This window comes from Eulemur rufifrons, unplaced genomic scaffold (genome assembly GCF_041146395.1).
Source record: "Eulemur rufifrons isolate Redbay unplaced genomic scaffold, OSU_ERuf_1 scaffold_33, whole genome shotgun sequence".
Lineage (NCBI taxonomy): Eukaryota > Metazoa > Chordata > Mammalia > Primates > Lemuridae > Eulemur > Eulemur rufifrons.
The window spans coordinates 2,745,500-2,764,410 of record NW_027182816.1 but is presented as its reverse complement, the minus strand read 5'-3'; positions in this window follow the sequence as shown (position 1 = coordinate 2,764,410).

Here is an 18,911-nt window from a genome sequence, read left to right as displayed (position 1 = left end):
TGTGAGCTAGGCTGACGCCACGGCACTGACTCTAGCCTGGGCAACAGAGTGAGACTCTGTCTCAAAAAAAAAAAAAAAAAAAAAAAGGGTCTTCCTTACTGTAGGGTTAAGGGTTAGGCTTAGAGTTAAAGCTTAAGGTTAGGGTCAGTGTTAAGATTTAGGGTGAGGGTTAACGGTTAGGGTAAAGGTTAAGCGTTAGGTTTAGGGATTAGTCATTAGGGTTTTTGGTTAGTGTTAGGGTTAGCGGTTAGGAGTTAGTGTTTTATGAAGGGGTATGGTTAGAATTAGGATTGGGGATAGAGTTAGGGTGAGGTATAGGGGTTAGGTTTATGGGTTAGGGTTAGGGTAAAAGGATAGGATTAGGGTTACGGGTTGGGCTTAGGTTTAGGGTTAAAGTTTACTGCTAGGGTTAGGGATAGGGTTCAGGGTTAGCTTTAGGGGTTCTGGTTAGTGTTAGGTGTTAGGTTAGTGTCAGGGTTAGGTCTAGTCGTGAGGGTAAGGTTTAGGGTTAGCTTTAAGAGCTAGGGTTAGGTTTAATGGTTAGGATTAGGATTAGGGTTAAGGGTTAGGGTAAGGCTTAGGGGTTAGGGTCAAGGGTTAGGGTTTTTGTTAGGCATAGCGTTGGGGTTAGAAGTAAGGGTTACTGTCAGTGTTAGGGTTGTAGGTAGGGTTACGGTTAGGGTTAGCGGTTTAGAATTAGGGTTAGGGATTAGGTGTCACAGTGATGACTAGGAGATAGGGTTAGAATTATGGGATAGGGGTTGTTCTCAGGAAATGGGTTATGCATTAACGTTAGGATAAGAGGTTAAAGTTAGGCGCACGGTGAGGTTTACGAGTTAAGAGGAGAAATAGGAACAGGGTTGGGTGTTATGTTCAGGGTTAGGGTTATCTGTTAAAGGTATTGTTTATGCTTAGCGCACGGGCCCTGTCTGCATTAGGCGGGCGGGGGGACCTTAGGGGGCTGGGATTGTACCCGGGAACCCACTCTATCATACTCTGGGTATGGGCCCGTGGGTTTCATGCAGGACACAGTGGTAGAGCCTCCTTTCACGCATGGCATGGGAGGATTGCAGGCTTTCTAAACTCTAAGCAAGCAAGAAGTCTGAGAATTGGATTTAGGGTTAGGATTATGGTTAGGGTTAAGGATGAAGTTTAGTGTTAGGGTGAGGGCTTAGGGTTAGGGATTAGGGTTAGGGTTAAAGGTTACTCTTAGGTTTAACGGTTACACTTTGGTTTCGGGTTGAGGTTTACGGTTAGGGTTAAGATGAGGGGTTAGGGTTAGGTACAGGGTTAGGGTTAAGTGTCAGGTTTAGGGTTGAAGATTAGGATTAGGGTTAGGATTAAAGGTTAGCGTGAGAGTTAACGCTTAGGGTTAAGGTTAAGAGTTAGGGTTTAGGGTTAGGGTTAGGGTTAGGGTTATTTTTAGGGTTAGAGTTATGTGCTATGGTTTGTGTTAGAGGTTAGGGTTAGCTTTACTGTTGACGGTTAGGATTACGTTTAGGGGTTAGCATTAGGGTTAGGGTTAAGGGATAGGATTAGGGTTAAGTGTTGGGCTTAGGGTTAGGGTTTAGTGTTAGGGTTATCATTAATGATTAGGGTTAGGGTTAGGGTTAGGGTTGGGTTAGGGTTAGGGTTAGGGTAGGCTTAGGGTTAGGGTTTGGTTAGGGTTAGGGTTGGGTTAGGGTTAGGGTTAGGGTAGGCTTAGGGTTAGGGTTTGGTTAGGGTTAGGGTTAGGGTCATGGTCAGGGGTTAGGGTTAGGTTTAGGGTTAGGGCTTAGGGGTCAGGGTCAGGGTCAGGGTCAGGGTTAGGTGTTATGGTTAGGGTTAGGGTTGGGGTTGGGGTTGGGGTTTGGGTTAGGGTTAGAGGTTAGGGTTAGGTTTAGGGGTAGGGGTTAGGGTTAGGGGTTAGGGTTAGGGATAGGGTTGGGGTTGGGATTAGGGTTAGGGTTAAGGTAGGGTTAGGGTTAGGGTTTGGGTTCGGGTTCGGGTTAGGGTTAGGGTTAGGGTAGGGTTAGGGTACGGTTAAGGTTAGGGGTTAGGGTTAGGGTTAGGGGTTAGGGTTAGGGTTAGGGGTTAGGGTTAGGGTTAGTGGTTGGGGTTGGGGTTGGGGTTGAGGTTAGGGTTAGGGTTAGGGGTTAGGGTTAGGGTTAGAGCTAGGGCTAGGGGTAGGGTTAGGGTTAGGTGTTAGGGTTAGGGGTTAGGGTTAGGGTTAGGGTTAGTTTTAGGGTTAGGGTTAGGGTTAGGGCTAGGGCTAGGGCTAGGGTTAGGGGTTAGGGATAGGCGTTAGGGTTAGGGTTAGGGGTTAGGGTTAGGGTTAGGGGTTAGGGGTTAGGGTTAGGGGTTAGGGTTAGGGTTAGGGTTAAAGGTTAGGGTTAGAGTTAAGGGTTAGGGGTTAGGGGTAGGGGTAGGGGTAGGGGGTAGGGGTTGGGGGTAGGGTTAGGGTTAGGGGTTAGGGTTAGTTGTTAGGGTTAGGGTTAGGTGTTTGGGGTTAGGGTTAGGGTTAGGGGTTAGGGTTAAGGTTAGGGCTAGGGCTAGGGGTAGGGTTAGGGTTAGGGGTTAGGGTTCGGGGTTAGGGTTAGGGTTAGGGTTAGTTTTAGGGTTAGAGTTATGTGCTATGATTTGTGTTAGAGGTTAGGGTTAGGCTTACTGGTGACGGTTAGGGTTACGTTTAGGGGTTAGCATTAGTGTTAGGGTTAGGGTTAAAGGATAGAATAAGGGTTAAGTGTTGGGTTAGGGTTAGGGTTTAGTGTTAGGGTAATCATTAAGGATTAGGGTTAGGGTCAGGGTTAAATGCTTGGGTGCGGGTAATGGTTAGGGTCAGGGTTAAGTTTCACGGATAGGGTTAGTGTTAAGGGTTACGGGTAGGTTTAGGGTTCAGGGTTAGAGTTAGCATTAGGGCTTAAGGTTAGGATTAGGCGGTAGGTTAGATTTAGGGTTAGATCTAGGCGTTAGGGTAAGGGCTAGCGTTAGGGTTAAGAGATAGGGTTAGGTTTAATGCTTAGGATTAGGGTTAGGGTTTGGGGTTAAAGTAAGTGTTAGGGGTTAGGTTTAAGGATCAAAGGTTAGGGTTATTTTTAGCTGTAGTGTTAGGGTTAGGGATAAGGGATCCCATTAGCATTAAGGGTCTTCCTAGGCCGGGCGTGGTGGCTCACGCCTGTAATCCTAGCACTCTGGGAGGCCGAGGTGGGTGGATCGTTTGAGCTCAGGAGTTCGAGACCAGCCTGAGCAAGAGCGAGACCCCATCTCTACTAAAAATAGAAAGAAATTATATGGACAGCTAAAAATATATATAGAAAAAAAAAATTAGCCGGGCATGGTGGTGCAATTCTGTAGTCCCAGCTACTCAGGAGGCTAAGACAGGAGGATCTCTTGAGCCCAGGAGTTTGAGGTTGCTGTGAGCTAGGCTGACGCCACGGCACTCACTCTAGCCTGGGCAACAGAGTGAGACTCTGTCTCAAAAAAAAAAAAAAAAAAAAAAAACAAAAGGGTCTTCCTTACTGTAGGGTTAAGGGTTAGGCTTAGAGTTAAAGCTTAAGGTTAGGGTCAGTGTTAAGATTTAGGGTGAGGGTTAACGGTTAGGGTAAAGGTTAAGCGTTAGGTTTAGGGATTAGTCATTAAGGTTTTTGGTTAGTGTTAGGGTTAGCGGTTAGGAGTTAGTGTTTTATGAAGGGGTATGGTTAGAATTAGGATTGGGGTTAGAGTTAGGGTGAGGTATACGGGTTAGGTTTAGGGGTTAGTTTTAGGGTAAAAGGATAGGATTAGGGTTATGGGTTGGGCTTAGGTTTAGGGTTAAAGTTTACTGCTAGGGTTAGGGATAGGGTTCAGGGTTAGCTTTAGGGGTTCTGGTTAGTGTTAGGTGTTAGGTTAGTGTCAGGGTTAGGTCTAGTCGTGAGGGTAAGGTTTAGGGTTAGCTTTAAGAGCTAGGGTTAGGTTTAATGGTTAGGATTAGGATTAGGGTTAAGGGTTAGGGTAATGCTTAGGGGTTAGGGTGAAGGGTGAAGGGTTAGGGCTTTTGTTAGGCATAGCGTTGGGGTTAGAAGTAAGGGTTCCTGTCAGTGTTAGGGTTGTAGGCAGCGTTACGGTTAGGCTTAGCGGTTGAGAATTAGGGTTAGGGATTAGGTGTTACAGTTATGACTAGGAGATAGGGTTAGAATTATGGGATAGGGGATGTTCTCAGGGAATGGGTTATGCATTAACGTTACGATAAGAGGTTAAAGTTAGGCTCACGGTGAGGTTTACGTGTTAAGGGGAGAAATATGAACAGGGTTAGGTGCCATGTTCAGGGTTAGGGTTATCTGTTAAAGGTATCATTTATGCTTAGCGCACGGGCCCTGTCGGCATTAAGCTGGGGGGAGGTTAGGGGGCTGGGATTGTCACCGGGAACCCACTGTATCGGACTCTGGGTATGGGCCCGTGGGTTTCATGCAGGACACAGTGGTAGAGCCTCCTTTCACACATAGCATGGGAGGATTGCAGGCTTTCTAAACTCTAAGAAACCAAGAAGTCTGACAATTAGATTTAGGGTTAGGATTATGGTTAGGGTTCAGGATGAAGTGTAGTGTTATGGTGAGGGGATAGGGTTACAGATTAGGGTTACGGTTTAAGGTTACTGTTAGGTTTAACGGTTACAGTTCGTTTTAGGGTTGAGGTTTGCGGATAGGGTTAAGATGAGGGGTTAGGGTTTGGTACAGGGTTAGGGTTGTGTTAGGTTTAGGGTTGAAGATTAGGATTAGGGTTAGGATTAAAGGTTGGCATGAGAGTTAACGGTTAAGATTAAGGGTTAGGGTTAGGGTTTAGGTTTAGGGTTAAGGGTTAGGGTTAGCTTTAGGGTTAGAGTTATGTGTTAGGGTTTGTGTTAGAGGTTACGGGTAGGTTTACTGTTCACGGTTAGGGTTACGTTTAGGGGTTAGCATTAGGGTTAGGGATTAGGTTTAGGGTAAGTGTTTAGAGTTAGTGTTGGGCTTTAGGCTCGGGGCTTAGGTTCAGGGTCAGGGGTTAGGGTTGGTGGTAGGGCTTAGATTTAGCGGTCAGTTTAAGGGCACAGGACCTGGTTAATCTACGGTGAGAGTGGTGTGGTTGGAGTCACCACTAAAGCACAACATCATTCCCTGGGCCTTGGGACAAAACCTACATGCAGGACTCAGGTGGAGCCTCATCTCACACATGGCATGGCTGTATTGTACGCTGCATCACTCTGGGAATGAAAGCAGTGTGAGAATTAGGGTTAGGTTTGGGGTTAGGGGTTTCGAGTTAGGGGTTAGGTTTCGAGTCAGGGTCAGGTGCTAGGGATTAGTGGTTAGGGTTAGAGTTAGTGTTAGGGGTTAGGTGTTAAGTCTGGGTTAGGGGGCCAGGGTTGGGGTTAGGGTTGTGGTTAGCGTTAGGGTTAGGCGTTAGGGTTAAGGGATAGGGTTAGGGTTAAGGGTTAGGCTTAGGGTTAGGGTTCAGGTTTAGGGTTAAGGTTTAGGGTTAGAGTCAGGGTTAAGTGTTAGGGTGAGGCTTAACAGTTAGGTTTAAGGTTAGGGGGTTAGGGATACGGTTAGAGTTAAGGGCTAGGTTTATGGTTCAGGTTTAAGGTTAGGATTAGGGGTTAGGGTTAGTGTTAACTGTAGGTCAGTGTTGGGGTTAGATCTCTAGGCATTAGCGTATAGGTGAGGGTTAGGGTTAATTAGGGTTATGTTTAATGGTTAGGATTGGGATTAGCGTTAAGGGTTAGGGTTAAGCTTTAGGGGTTATGACTAAGGATCAATGGTTAGGGTTATTTTTAGGCGTAGGGTTAGGGTAAGGGTTTTAGGGTTAGTGTTAGTGTTGTTGGTAGGGTTAAGGTTAGGGTTGGCGTTTCAGAATTAGGGATTAGGTGTTATGGTTATGGCTAGGAGTTAGGGTTAGAATTACGGTATAGGGCTTGTTCTCAGGGTGTCATGCATTATCGTTAAGATAAGGGGTTAAGTTAGGGTTAGGGTGAGGTTTACGTGTTAAGGTGAGCAGTAGGATCAGGGTTAGGTGTTATGTTCTGGGTTAGGGTTATGGGTGTGGGGTAGGGTTTATGCTTAGGGCACGGGCCCTGTATGCACTAGGAGGCGAAGTTAGGGGTCTGTGATGGTCGCTGGGAGCCCACTCTATCGTACGCAGTGTATGGGCCTCTGGGTTTCATGCAGGACACTGTGGCAGAGCGGGCTTTCATGCGTGGCTTAGTAGGATTGTAGGCTTTCAAAACTCTGAGAAAGCAAGAAGTCTGAGAATTAGATTTAGGGTTAGGATTACTGTACGGTTTAGGGATGAAGATTAGTGATAGGGTGAGGCTTAGGGTTAGGGGTTAGGGTTAGGGTTAGGGTTGTTGGTAGTGTGAAGGTTAGGGTTGGCATTTTAGAATTAGGGATGAGGTGTTACGGTTATGGCTCGGGGTTAGGATTAGAATTATGGGATAGGACTTCTTCTCAGGGTGTTATGCATTAAGGTTAAGATAAGGGGATAAGTTAGGGTTACGGGGAGGTTTATGTTTTAAGGTGAGCAATAGGATCAGGGTCAGGTGCTATGTTCAGGGTGAGGGTTATCTGTTAGGGGTAGTGTTTATACTTAGCGTACAGGCCCTGTCTGCACTGGGCGGGGGGCTGGGGTTAGGGGGATGGGATTGTCCCCGGGAACCCACTCTATCATACGCTAGGTATGGGCTCCTGGTTTCATGCAAGAGAGAGCTGCAGAGCCCCCTTTTACTCATGGCATGGGATGATTTTAGGCTTTCTAAACTCTAAGAAAGCAAGAAGTCCGAGAATTAGATTTAGGGGTAGGATTATGATAATATTTAGGGTTAGGGTTAGTGTTAAGGTGGGGTCTTAGGGTTAGGGGTTAGGGTTAGAGGTTAGTGTTAGGTTTAACAGTTACAGTTAGGTTTATGGTTAAGTTTCAGGGATAGGGTTAAGGTTTGGGTTTAGCGTTTGGCACAGGGTTAGGCTTCAGTGTTAGCTTTATGGTTAAAGATTAGGATTAGGGTTAGTGTGAGGGTTAATGGTAAGGGTCAAGATTAAGGGTTAGGGTTGGGGTTAGGGTTAAGTTTAGGGTTAGGGCTTAGGGTTAGGCTTAGGGTTAAAGGATAGGATTAGGGTTAAGTGTTCGGCTTATTGTTGGGGTTAAAGTTTAGTGTTAGGGTTAATGTTTAGTGTTATGGTCCAGTTTAAGTGTTAGTGTGAGGGTTAACAGTTAGGATTAGGCTTAGGGGTTAGGGATATAGTGAAGGTTCAGTGTTAGGGTTAGGTTTAGGGTTCAGGGTTAGGGTTAGCTTTAGGGGTTCTGGTTAGGGTTAGGTGTTAGGTTAGTGTCAGGGTTAGGTCTAGTCGTGAGGGTAAGGTTTAGGGTTAGCTTTAAGAGCTAGGGTTAGGTTTAATGGTTAGGATTAGGATTAGGGTTATGGGTTAGGGTAATGCTTAGGGGTTAGGGTGAAGGGTGAAGGGTTAGGGCTTTTTTTAGGCATAGCGTTGGGGTTAGAAGTAAGGGTTCCTGTCAGTGTTAGGGTTGTAGGCAGCGTTACGGTTAGGCTTAGCGGTTGAGAATTAGGGTTAGGGATTAGGTGTTACAGTTATGACTAGGAGATAGGGTTAGAATTATGGGATAGGGGATGTTCTCAGGGAATGGGTTATGCATTAACGTTACGATAAGAGGTTAAAGTTAGGCTCACGGTGAGGTTTACGTGTTAAGGGGAGAAATAGGAACAGGGTTAGGTGCCATGTTCAGGGTTAGGGTTATCTGTTAAAGGTATCATTTATGCTTAGCGCACGGGCCCTGTCGGCATTAAGCTGGGGGGAGGTTAGGGGGCTGGGATTGTCACCGGGAACCCACTGTATCGGACTCTGGGTATGGGCCCGTGGGTTTCATGCAGGACACAGTGGTAGAGCCTCTTTTCACACATGGCATGGGAGGATTGCAGGCTTTCTAAACTCTAAGAAAGCAAGAAGTCTGAGAATTAGATTTAGGGTTAGGATTACTGTACGGTTTAGGGATGAAGATTAGTGATAGGGTGAGGCTTAGGGTTAGGGGTTAGGGTTAGGGTTAGGGTTGTTGGTAGGGTGAAGTTTAGGGTTGGCATTTTAGAATTAGGGATGAGGTGTTACGGTTATGGCTACGGGTTAGGATTGGAATTATGGGATAGGACTTCTTCTCAGGGTGTTATGCATTAAGGTTAAGATAGGGGATAAGTTAGGGTTACGGGGAGGTTTATGTTTTAAGGTGAGCAATAGGATCAGGGTCAGGTGCTATGTTCATGGTGAGGGTTATCTGTTAGGTGTAGTGTTTATACTTAGCGTACAGGCCCTGTCTGCACTGGGCGGGGGCCTGGGGTTAGGGGGATGGGATTGTCCCCGGGAACCCACTCTATCATACGCTAGGTATGGGCTCCTGGTTTCATGCAAGAGAGAGCTGCAGAGCCCCCTTTTACTCATGGCATGGGAGGATTTTAGGCTTTCTAAACTCTAAGAAAGCAAGAAGTCCGAGAATTAGATTTAGGGGTAGGATTATGATAATGATTAGGGTTACCGTTAGGGTTAGGGTTAAGGGTTAGGCTTAGGGTTAGGATTCAGGTTTAGAGTTAAGGTTTAGGGTTAGGGTCAGGGTTAAGGGTTAGGGTGAGGGTTAACAGGTACGGTTAGGGTTAGGGTGTTAGGGATAGGGTTAGGGTTAAGGGTTAGGTTTATGGTTCATGTTTAAGGTTAGCATTAGGGATTAGGGTTAGTGTTAACTGTAGGTCCTGTTGGGGTTGGATCTCTAGGCATTATGGCAAAGGTTAGGGTTAGGGTTAAGAGTCAGGGTTATGTTTAATGGTTAGGATTGGGATTAGGGTTAAGTGTTAGGGTAAGGCTTAGGTGTTAGGGTGAAGGGTGAAGGGTTAGGGCTTTTGTTAGGCATAGCGTTGGGGTTAGAAGTAAGGGTTACTGTCAGTGTTAGGGTTGTAGGTAGGGTTACGGTTGGGGTTAGCAGTTTAGAATTACGGTTAGGGGTCAGGTGCTACAGTTATCACTAGGAGATAGGGTTAGAATTATGGGATAGGGAATGTTCTGGGGGAATAGGTTATGCATTAACATTAGAATAAGAGGTTAAAGTTAGGCTCACGGTCAGGTGTACGTGTTAAGGGGAGAAATAGGAACAGGGTTAGGTGTTATGTTCAGGGTTAGGGTTATCTGTTAAAGGTATTGTTTATGCCTAGCGCACGGGCCCTGTCTGCGTTAGCCAGGGGGAGTTTAGGGGACTGGCATTGTCACCGGGAACCCACTCTATCATACTCTGGGTATGGGCCCGTGGGTTTCATGCCGGACACATTGGTAGAGCTTCCTTTCACACATGGCATGGGAGGATTGCAGGCTTTCTAAACTCTAAGAAAGCAAGAAGTCTCAGAATTAAATTTAGAGTTAGGATTATGGTTAGGGTTCAGGATGAAGTGTAGTGTTACAGTGAGGGCTTAGGGTTACGGATTAGGGTTAGGGTTTAAGGTTACTGTTAGGTTTAACAGTTACAGTTCGTTTAGGGTTGAGGTTTGCGGATAGGGTTAAGATGAGGGATTAGTGTTTGGTACAGGGTTAGGGTTAAATGTTAGGTTTAGGGTTCAAGATTAGGATTAGGGTTAGGATTAAAGGTTAGCATGAGAGTTAACGGTTAAGGTTAAGGGTTAGGGTTAGGGTTTAGGTTTAGAGTTAAGGGTTAGTGTTAGTTTTAGGGTTAGAGTTATGTGTTAGGGTTTGTGTTAGAGGTTAGGGTTAGGTTTACTGTTCATGGTTGGGGTTACGTTTAGGGGTTAGCATTAGGGTTAGGGATTAGGTTAAGGGTAAGTGTTTAGAGTTAGTGTTGGGCTTTAGGCTCGGGGATTAAGTTCAGGGTAAAGGTTTAGGGTTTGTGGTAGGGTTAGATTTAGCAGTCAGTTTAAGGGCACAGGACCTGGTTAATCTACGGTGAGAGGGGTGCGGTCGGAGTCATCACGAAAGCACAACATCATTCCCTGGGCCCTGGGACAAGACCTACATGCAGGACTCAGGCGGAGCCTCATCTCACACATGGCATGGCTGTATTGTAGGCTTGCTTCACTCGGGAATGGAAGTAGTGTGAGAATTAGGGTTAGGGTTGGGGTTAGGGGTTTCGAGTTAGGGGTTAGTTTCGAGTCAGGGTCAGGTGCTAGGGATTAGTGGTTAGGGTTAGAGTTAGTGTTAGGGGTTAGGTGTTAAGTGTGGGTTTGGGGGCCAGGGTTAGGTTTAGGGTTGGGGTTAGTGTTAGCTGTAGGTGTCAGGGTTAAGGGATAGGGTTAGGGTTAAGGGTGAGGCTTAGGGTTAGGGTTCAGGGTTAGGGTTAAGGTTTAGGGTTAGAGTCAGGGTTAAGGGTTAGGGTGAGGCTTAACAGTTAGGGTTAGGGTTAGGGGGTTGGGATAGGGTTAGGGTTAAGGGTTAAGTTTATGGTTCAGGTTTAAAGTTAGCATTAGGTGTTAAGGTTAGTGTTAACTGTAGGTCAGTGTTGGGGTTAGATCTCTAGGCATTAGGGTAAAGGTTACGGTTAGCGTTAAGAGTTAGGTTTATGTTTAATGGTTAGGATTGGGATTAGCGTTAAGGGTTAGGGTTAAAGTTTAGGGGTTATGACTAAGGATCAATGCTTAGGGTTATTTTTAGGCGTAGGGTTAGGGTAAGGGTTTAGGGTTAGTGTTAGAGTTGTTGGTAGGGTTAAGGTTAGGGTTGGCGTTTCAGAATTAGGGATTAGGTGTTATGGTTATGGCTAGGAGTTAGGGTTAGAATTACGGTATAGGGCTTGTTCTCAGGGTGTCGTGCATTATCGTTAAGATAAGGGGTTAAAGTTAGGGATACAGTGAGGTTTACGTGTTAAGGTGAGCAGTAGGATCAGGGATAGTTGTTATGTTCTGGGTTAGGGTTATGGGTGAGGGATAGGGTTTATGCTTAGGTCACAGGCCCTGTATGCACTAGAAGGCGAAATTAGGGGTCTGTGATGGTCGCTGGGAACCCACTCTATCGTACGCAGTGTATGGGCCTCTGGGTTTCATGCAGGACACTGTGGTAGAGCTGGCTTTCATGCATGGCTTAATAGGATTGTAGGCTTTCAAAACTCTGAGAAAGCAAGAAGTCTGAGAATTATATTTAGGGTTAGGATTACGGTACGGTTTAGGGATGAAGACTAGTGATAGGGTGAGGGCTTAGGGTTAGGGGTTTAGGTTAGGGTTAGGGTTTTTGGTAGGGTGAAAGCTAGGGTTGGCATTTTAGAAATAGGGATGAGGTGTTATGGTTATGACCAGGTGATAGGATTAGAATTATGGGATAGGGCTTCTTCTCAGGGTGTTATGCATTAAGGTTAAGATAAGGGGATAAGTTAGGGTTACGGGGAGATTTATGTTTTCAGGTGAGCAATAGGATCAGGGTTAGGTGTTATGTTCAGGGTGAGGGTTATCAGTTAGGGGTATTGGGGGCATACTTAGGGCACGGGCCCTGTATGCACTTGGCGGTGGGCGGGAATTATAGCGATGGGATTGTCCCCGGGAACCCACTCTATCATACGCTGGGTATGGGCTCCTGGGTTTCATGCAGGACACAGTGGCAGAGCCCCCTTTTACTCATGGCATGGGAGGATTGTAGGCTTTCTTAACTCTGAGAAAGCAAGAACTCTGAGAATTAGATTTAGGGGTAGGATTATGGTAATGTTTAGGGATCAAGATTCGTGTTAGGGTGGCGTCTTAGGGTTAGGGGTTAGGGTTAAAGGTTAATGTTAGTTTTAACAGTTACAGTTAGGTTTACGGTTCAGTTTGAGGGTTAGGGTTTATGTTTGGGTCTAGTGTTTGGCACAGGGTTAGGCTTCAGTGTTAGCTTTATGGTTAAAGATTAGGATTAGAGTCACGGTTAAGGTTTAGTGTGATGGTTAATGGTAAGGGTCAATATTATGGGTTAGGGTGGGGTTAGGGTTAGGAATAAGGCTTCATGTAACCTTTAGGGTTAGAGTTAATTGTTGTGGTTACGGGTAGAGGTTAGGGTTAGGTTTAGGATTCATGGTTAGGGTTATGTTTAGCGGTTAGTGTTAGGGTTAGTGGTCAGGTTTAAGGTAAGGTTTTAGAGTTAGTGTTCGGCGTTACAGTCCGAGCTTATGTTTACGGTTAGGGGTTAGTGTTAGTGTTAGGGCTGAGATTTATCTGTTAGTATAAGGGCACAGGACTTGTTTAATCTATGGTGAGAAGGGTGTGGACAGGTCGCTGTGACACCACACCATCGTACCCTTTGTATTTGGCCCAGACCTACATGTGGGACACAGGCAGAGCCTCATCTCAGGAATGGCATGGCTGTATTGTAGGTTTGCTTAAGGCTGAGAATGGAAGAGGTGTGAGAATTAGGGTTAAGTTTAGGGTTACGGGTTTGGGGTTAGGGGTTTAGGGTTAGAGGGAGGGTTAGGGGTTAGGGATTAGTAGTTAGGGTTACTGTTAGCATTAAAGGTTAGGTCTTAGGATTGGGATAGGAGCTAGGGTTAGGTTTAGGGTTGGGTTCAGTGTTAGGTTTAGGGTTAGGGGTTAGGGTTAGGCTTAGGGTTAAGGGATAGGATTCGGGTTAAGTGTTGGGCTTAGGGTTAGGGTTTAGTGTTAGGGTTATCGTTAAAGATTAGGGTTAGGGTCAGGGTTAAATGTTTGGGTGCGGGTAATGGTTAGGGTCAGGGTTAAGGGTTACGGATAGGGTTAGTGTTAAGGGTTACGGGTAGGTTTAGGGTTCAGGGTTAGAGTTAGCATTAGGGCTTAAGGTTAGGATTAGGTTGTAGGTTAGATTTAGGGTTAGATCTAGGCGTTAGGGTAAGGGCTAGGGCTAGGATTAAGAGATAGGGTTAGGTTTAATGCTTAGGATTAGGGTTAGGGTTTGGCGTTAAAGTAAGTGTTAGGGGTTAGGTTTAAGGATCAAAGGTTAGGGTTATTTTTAGCCGTAGTGTTAGGTTTAGGGTTAAGGGATTATGTTAGCGTTAAGGGTTTCCCTTACTGTTAGGGTTAAGGGTTAGGCTTAGAGTTAAAGGTTAATGTTAGGGTCAGTGTTAAGGGTTAGGGTGAGGGTTAATGGTTAGGGTAAAGCTTAAGCCTTAGGGTTAAGGGTTAGCAATTAGGGTTTATGATTAGTGTTAGGGTTAGGGGTTAGGAGTTAGTGTTTTATGAAGAGGTATGGTTAGAGTTAGGTTTGGGGTTAGTGTTAGGGTTAGGTTTAGGGGTTAGTTTTAGGGTAAAAGGATAGGATTAGGGTTAAGGGTTGGGCTCAGGTTTAGGGATAAAGTTTAGTGTTAGGGTTAATGTTTAGTGTTATGGTCCAGTTTAAGTGTTAGGGTGAGGGTTAACGGTTAGGATTAGGCTTAGAGGTTGGGGATATAGTGAGGGTTCAGTGTTAGGCTTAGGTTTAGGATTCAGGGTTAGGGTTAGCTTTAGGGGTTATGGTTATGGTTAGATGTTAGGTTAGTGTCAGGGTTAGGTCTAGTCGTGAGGGTAAGGTTTAGGGTTAGCTTTAAGAGCTACGGTTAGGTTTAATGGTTAGGATTAGGATTAGGGTTAAGGGTTAGGGTAAGGCTTACGGGTTAGGGTGAAGGGTGAAGGGTTAGGGCTTTTGTTAGGCATAGCGTTGGGGTTAGAAGTAAGGGTTACTGTCAGTGTTATGGTTGTAGTTAGGGTTACGGTTAGGGTTAGCAGTTTAGAATTAGGGTTAGGGATCAGGTTTTACAGTTATGACTAGGAGATAGGGTTAGAATTATGGGATAGGGGTTGTTCTCAGGGAATGGGTTATGCATGAACGTTACGATAAGAGGTTACAGTTAGGCTCACGGTGAGGTTTACATGTTAAGGGGAGAAATAGGAACAGGGTTAGGTGTTATGTTCAGGGTTAGGGTTACCTGTTAAAGGTATTGTTTATGCTTAGCACATGGGCCCTGTCTGCATTAGGCGGTGTGGGATGTTAGGGGGCTGGGATTGTCACCAGGAACCCACTGTATCATACTCTGGATATGGGCCCGTGGGTTTCATACAGGACACAGTGGTAGAGCCTCCTTTCACGCATGGCATGGGAGGATTGCAGGCTTTCTAAACTCTAAGAAAGCAAGAAGTCTGAGAATTAGATTTAGGGTTAGGATTATGGTTAGGGTTAAGGATGAAGTTTAGTGTTAGGGTGAGGGCTTAAGGTTAGGGATTAGGGTTAGGATTAAAGGTTATTCTTAGGTTTAACGGTTACAGTTTGGTTTATGGTTGAGGTTTACTGTTAGGGTTAAGATGAGGGGTTAGGGTTTGGTACAGGGTTAGGGTTAAGTGTTAGGTTTAGGGTTGAAGATTAGGATTAGTGTTAGGATTAAAGGTTAGCGTGAGAGTTAACGGTTAGGGTTAAGGTTAAGAGTTACGGTAGGGTTTAGGTTTAGGGTTAAGGGTTAGGGTAAGTTTTAGGGTTAGAGTTATGTGTTAGGGTTTGTGTTAGAGGTTAGGGTTAGGTTTACTGTCCACGGTTAGGGTTACGTTTAGGGGTTAGTATTAGGGTTAGGGATTAGGTTTAGGGTAAGGGTTTAGTGTTAGTGTTGGGCTTTAGGCTCGGGGCTTAGGTTCAGGGTCAGTGGTTAGGGTTGGTGGTAGAGCTCAGATTTAGCGGTCAGTTTAAGGGCACAGGACTTGGTTAATCTAAGGTGAGAGGGGTGCGGTCAGAGTCACCATGAAAGCACAACATCATTCCCTGGGCCTTGGGACAAAACTTACATGCAGAACTCAGGTGGAGCCTCATCTCACACATGGCATGTCTGTATTGTAGGCTTGCTTCACTCTGGGAATGGAAGTAGTGTGAGAATTAGGGTTAGGTTTGGGGTTAGGGGTTTCGAGTTAGGGGTTAAGTTTCGAGTCAGGTGTAGGTGCTAGTGGTTAGGGTTAGAGTTAGTGTTACGGGTTCGGTGTTAATTCTGGGTTAGGGGGCCAGGGTTAGGTTTAGGGTTGGGGTTAGTGTTATGGTTAGCGGTTAAGGTTAATGGATAGGGTTATGGTTAAGGGTTAGGCTTAGGGTCAGGGTTCAGGGTTAGGGTTCAGGTTTAGGGTTAGGGTCAGGGTTAAGGGTTAGGGTGAGGGTTAATCGTTAGGGGGTTAGGTTTAAGGATTAGGTTTATTGTTCAGGTTTAAGGTTCTAATTAGGGGTTTGTGTTACTTGTAACTGTAGGTCAGTGTTGGGGTTAGAACTCTAGGCATTAATGTAAAGGTTAGAGTTAGGGTTCAGAGTTAGGGTTATGTTTAATTGTTAGGATTGGGATTAGGGTTAAGGGTTAGGGGAAAGGTTAGGGGTTATGACTAAGGATCAACGGTTAGGGTTATTTTTAGGCATAGGGTTAGGGTAAGGGGTTAGGGTTAGTGTTAGTGTTGTTGGTAGGGTTAAGGTTAGGGTTGGCGTTTCAGAATTAGAGATTAGGTGTTATGGTTATGGCTAGGAGTTAGGGTTAGAATTACAGTACAGGGCTTGTTCTCAGGGTGTCATGCATTAACGTTACGATATGGGGTTAAAGTTAGGGTTACGGTGAGGTTTACGTGTTAAGGTGAGCAGTAGTATCAGGGTTAGGTGTTATGTTCTGGGTTAGGGTTATGGGTGAGGGCTAGTGTTTATGCTTAGGGCATGGGCCCTGTATGCCCTAGGAATCGAAGTTAGGGGTCTGTTGTGGTCGCTGGGAACCCACTCTATCGTACGCTGTGTATGGGCCTCTGGGTTTCTTGCAGGACACTGTGGCAGAGCGGGCTATCATGCATGGCTTAGTAGGATTGTAGGCTTTCAAAACTCTGAGAAAGCAAGAAGTCTGAGAATTAGATTTAGGGTTAGGATTACAGTACGGTTTAGTGATGAAGATTAGTGATAGGGTGAGGGCTTAGGGTTAGAGGTTAGGGTTAGGGTTAGGGTTGTTGGTAGGGTGAAGGTAGGGTTGGCATTTTAGAATTAGGGATGAGGTGTTATGGTTATGGCTGGGGATTAGGATTGGAATTATAGGATGGGGCTTCTTCTCAGGGTGTTATACATTAACGTTAAGATAAGGGGATAAGTTAGGGTTACGGGGAGGTTTATGTTTTAAGGTGAACAATAGGATCAGGGTCAGGTGTTATATTCAGGGTGAGGGTTATCTGTTAGGGGTAGTGTTTATACTTAGCGTATGGGCCCTGTCTGCACTGGGCGGGGGGCGGGGGTTAGGGGGATGGGATTGTGCCCGGGAACGCACTGTATCGTACGCTGGGTATGGGCTCCTGGGTTTCATGCAGGACACAGTGGCAGAGCCCCCTTTTACTCATGGCATGGGAGGATTGTAAGCTTTCTAAACTCTGAGATAGCAAGAAGTCTGAGAATTAGATTTAGGGGTAAGATTATGGTAATGTTTAGCGAGGAAGATTAGTGTTAGGGTGGGCTCTTACGGTTAGGGGTTAGGGTTAAAGGTTCGTGTTATTTTTAACAGTTACAGTTACGTTTTCGGTTAAGTTTCAGGGTTAGGGTTAGGGTTAAGGTTTGGTTTTATCATTTGGCACAGGGTTAGGCTTCAGTGTTAGCTTTATGGTTAAAGATTAGGATTAGGGTTAGGGTTAAGGGTTAGTGTGAGGGTTAATGGTAAGGGTCAAGATTAAGTGTTACGGTTGGGCTTAGGGTTAGGAATAAGGCTTCGTGTAACGTTTAGGTTTAGAGTTAAGTGTTATGGTTATGGCTAGAGGTTAGGGTTAGGTTTAGGGTTCATGGTTAGGGTTACATTTAGGGGTTCGGGTTATGGGTTAAGTTTAGGGTGAGTGTTTAGTGTTACTGTTGGGCGTTAGGATAAGGGCCGAGGTTTAGGGTTAGGATTTAGGTTTAGTATTAGGGCTTAGATTTAGTGGTTAGTTTAAGGGCACATGCTCTGTTTAATCTATGGTGGGAAGGGTGCAGACTGGGTCGCCTCAACACCACACCATCGTACCTTGGGCCCAGACCTACATGCAGGACTCAGGCAGAGCCTCTTCTCACTCGTGGCATGGCTCTATTGTAGGCTTGGTCAACTCTGAGAACGAAGGAAGTGTGAGAATTAGGGTTATGGTTAGGGTTATGTGTTTGGGGTTAGAGGTTTAGGTTTGAGTGAAGTTTAGTGGTTAGGAATTAGAAGTTAGGATTAGTGTGTCAGGGGTTAGGTGTTAGGTTTTTGTAAGGGGCTAGCGTTAGATTTAGGTTTAGGGTTAATGTTCAGGTGGGTTAGGGGTCAGCGTTAGGGTTAGGCTTACAAGATAGGATTAAGGTAAAGGGTGAAGGCTTAAGATTAGCAGTAAGGGTTAAGGTTAGGGTTAAGGGTTAGGGTTTCGGTCCAAGTTAAGGGTGAGAGTGAGGGTTAACAGTTGCGATTAGGGTAATGGTTTAGGGATAGTAATAGGTTTAAGGGATAGGGTTAGGGTTAGGTTTAGGGTTCGGGGTTAGGGTTAGCATTAGCGGTTAGGGTTAGGGTTAGGGGTTAGGGTTACAGTTAGGGTTAGGTCTAGGCATTATGGTAATGGTTCGTGTTAGGGTTAAGAATTAGGGTTAGGTTTAATTGTTAGGATTATGATCAGGGTAATGGTTAGGGTTAGGGTTAGCGGTTAGAGTTAGGGTTAGTGTTAGGGTTGTTTGTAGGGTGAAGGTAATGTTTAGCAGTTTAGAATTAAGGTTAGGGATTAGGTGTTACGGTTATGCTAGGAGTTAGGCTTAGAATTAAGGGATAGGGTTTGTTCTTAGGGTAAGTGTTATGCAATAACATTAGGATAGGGGTTAAAGTTAGGGTTACAGTGAGGTTTACGTGTTAAGGTGAACAATAACATCAGGGTTAGGTGTTATGTTCAGGGTTAGGGTTATGGGTGAGGTGCAGGGTTTTTGCTTAGGGCATGGGCCCTGTCAGCACTAGCAGGGGGAGTTAGGGGGCTGTGATTGTCCCCGGGAACCCACTCTATCGTACGCAGTGTATGGGCTCCTGGGTTTCATGCAGGACACTGTGGCAGAGCCAGCTTTCACGCATGGCTTTGGAGAATTGTAGGCTTTTAAAACTCTGAGATAGCAAGAAGTCTGAGAATTAGATTTAGGGTTAGGATTATGGTTAGGGTTAGGGATGAAGATTAGTCAGGGAGAGGGCTTAGGGTTAGGGCTTAAGCTTCGAGTGAGGATTAGGGGTTAGGGAGTAGGTGTTGGGTTTAGTGATAGGGTTAGGGCTTAGGGGTTAGGGTTGGGTTAGGGGCTAGGGTTAGATTTAGAGTGGGGTTAGGGTTAGCGTTAGGGGTTAGGGTTAGGGTTAAGGGATAGGATAAGGGTTAAGCGTTAAGGCTTAGGGTTAGCGTTAAGTGTTAGGTTTAGTTTTAAGGGTTAGGGTTACAGTTCGAGTTAAGGGTTAGTGTGGGGTTAACGGTTAGGGCTAGGGTTATGGGTTAAGGATAGAGTTAGGTTTAAGTCTTAGGATTAGGGGTCAGTGTTAGGGTTAGCATTAGGGATTAGCGTTAGGGTTAGGGGTTACGTTTACTCTTAGGGTTAGGTCTAGGCATTAGGGTACGTGTTAGTGTTAGGCTTAAGAGTTAGGGTTAGGTTTAATTGTTAGGATTAGGATCAGGGTTAAGGGTTAGGGTTAAGTGTCAAGTGTTATGGTTATTTTTAGGTGTACGGTTAGGGTTAGCAGTTAGGGTTAGGGTTAGTTTGTAGAGATAAGGTAATGTTTAGCAGTTTTGAATTAGCCTTAGGGATTAGGTGTTACAATTGTGGCTAGGAGTTAGGGTTAGAATTAAGGGATAGGGGTTGTTCTTAGGGTAAGTCTTATGCATTAACGTTAGGATAACGGGTTCAAGTTAGAGTTATGGTGAGGTTGATGTGTTAAGGTGAGCAATAGTATCAGGGTGAGCTGTGATGTTCAGGGTTAGGGTTATGGGTGAGGGGTAGTGTTTATGCTTATATCACGAGCCC